This window comes from Montipora foliosa, chromosome 13, assembly GCF_036669935.1.
Source record: "Montipora foliosa isolate CH-2021 chromosome 13, ASM3666993v2, whole genome shotgun sequence".
NCBI classification, from domain to species: Eukaryota; Metazoa; Cnidaria; class Anthozoa; order Scleractinia; family Acroporidae; genus Montipora; species Montipora foliosa.
Window position 1 is genome coordinate 17,523,110 of NC_090881.1, and position 2,500 is coordinate 17,525,609.

At 36.7% G+C, this 2,500-nt stretch overlaps 1 protein-coding gene across 1 annotated transcript in view; it reads left to right on the top strand.

The window, feature by feature from the left end:
• The first annotated feature begins 2,263 nt into the window (after nucleotides 1-2,263).
• LOC137982528 (uncharacterized) overlaps nucleotides 2,264-2,500 on the top strand; it is a 19,950-nt gene continuing 19,713 nt past the window's right edge. Inside the window, exon 1 of the mRNA XM_068829638.1 lies at nucleotides 2,264-2,409. The gene's annotated coding sequence lies outside the window, so the exon portion shown is untranslated. The remainder of the gene's footprint in view (nucleotides 2,410-2,500) is intronic.

Here is a 2,500-nt window from a genome sequence, read left to right on the forward strand (position 1 = left end):
TCCCCAGAGGCTATCCTGCCTCCCCACCTCCACCCCGACAGTCTGTACGTGCGGGCGGGCGGGTGGGCGGGCGGGAGGAAGCTGACGTCATAACCAAGATTTCTCGCATGGATAGATTTCTTATCCAAGGTGCTCCGCCGGCGAGGTTCGATCTAAAGCCTTTGACACCGTAAATCATAAAATTTGGCTCGACAAATTAGAATATTATGGACTGCTTGTGTTGCTTTCTTGTCGAAAACAATTTGTGCAATATAATGGTCACAATTCCTTATATTTAGATATTAAATATTAATTGTGGAGTTCCTCAGGGCTCTATTTTAGGCCCCCTGTTATTCTTGGCTTATATTAATGATCTATGTAACAAAGGTCTTAGAGCTGATATAATTTGCCGATGACACTAATATCTTTTGTTCACACACTGATGCTTCTTTTGTTATGGGAGTTGTCAATTTCGAAGTTAAAAATATTACATGTTGGTTTTATACAAATAAGCTGTCTATTAATGTTGAGAAATCTAATTTTATTATATTCAGACCCAAACAAAATAGATAAATATTTGATCTGGCTTTTGTTACTAGTAGTTACTCAATTGATCGTGATAATTATAAGGAAGCTACTTTTCTTGGTGTAATTTTGGATGAACATTTAACAATAAAGCTCATTTACATAATGTCGCAAGAAAAGTGTCTAAAGCCATAAGTATAATGCATAAATTAAGTTTTTGCCTAAAAAATTCTTCTTTAAGGACACTTTATTACATAACCTAGTTTACCCTTACTTATTCTACTGTGCGAGTGTCTAGGCATCGACTTACCCTTCAAACCCCAGAAGATTAACTATACTTCAAAAACGGGCTGTAAGAATAATGTCGATGAGAGCTTTCGATACTCACACTAGTTTTAAAAAAACTAGCAATTTTATATTGAGAGTATCTATAAACTTCCAATAGGAAATTCATGTATCTATAAAAATTTGGCTTACTTCCTGATAGCTTTTGAGGTATGTTTTTAGTGAGGCACCAAGTGCATTCTTATGAAACTAGAAATTCGGAGTTTTTTCATTTGCCCCGTTGTAGGACTAATATAACAAAATTCTCCATCTGTTTTCAAGGTCCTAAATTCTTCAACTCCCTTAGCTTTCAAATTTAAAATGCAACAAGTATCGCCATCTTTTCCCGTCACAGTAAACTGAAGGCATTCCTCTTATTGTAATATTTTATTTTTTCCCTGTTTGCTTGCTTTTTTTAGCCTAATATATAGTTTATACAATTATCTAGTATATTTTAATGTTTCATACCCTGTTTAGGAGCTCTGCCTATAATCTGGCATGTATACTTTTGTTAATATTTCGTATATTAATTAATTGAGCGAGCCTATCTCTTATAAGCCCAGTGGTTTCCTTTGGGCTTATAAGAGATTAGCTTTTTAAATACTTTAAATACTATGCTCTGTACTGAGGCAAAACATTAAACTTGAAACTTGAACTTGAAGTCCTTTCTTCCTTACTATCTTCCTCCTTACTCCTCATTTTCTTCTTAGTTCAGTAATTTATAGTCCTGCCGCCGTTAGCAAAGGGAATTTGCACTTTGGTACTCAGTCACGGCTCCTGCTAATGGCTTTTAGCAGCGATTCAAACTCACTCTTCACCGACCTTAGATACAACTTCAAATCCTTTTCTTTTCCAACTGAACAACTAACGCCCACATCTCTGCACACATATACTGTATATAGTTTATTCAATTACCACTTGGTCGATCCATTTCTACGCAGTTACGGAGGCCACTTTGATTTATATTGTTTCTAAGGACATTATGAGATGCTCAGGGGGCAAATTAATATGCATTTGCCCCCTGGGTATCCCATAATAGCTATTTGAAAGAATATACATCAAAATGGCCGCTGTATCTGCAGAAAGGTCCATTACGACACTTAAAAAAAGGCCATTAACATTTAGACAGCTAATACACTATACCCCAAGGAATCAAAATAACACTTTACGGTAATTACAGTATTACTAACGAACTGATTTATGTCATTAAGTTGACGGCTAAAAGGTGTACTGAGAAAAGAAAACAAAAAACAAAGAAAAGATATTTCATGACATGAGTCATTGCAGTGGCAACCACTGGTGGTTGCCACTGCTAATATTTTGTCTTTGAGTTCAGTAGATAAATCAGTTGAATAAGTAGTTAATCCTTGTTTATCGAGCTTAACAGTGTTGTGGACCCCATTGTTCTTCCTTGACCCGAGTGATATGAAATGTAAGAACATGCAGGCATTCAGACTGTGTCACGTGGGTTGAATGCATGCTGGGCTCAATACAATACCAGGTCAGTTGAAAGATCTCCCATACTGATCGTATCGTGAATGAGAAAGCTGGCCAGTTGGATCGCTGCGTTGGTTCCGTGTGGTAAGTAAGTTCTGAACCTCAATTTGGCATTCTGAGTCAAGCAATTGATTACTCATTTAAGTACCACCTCTTTGGCCATTTGAGAGATACC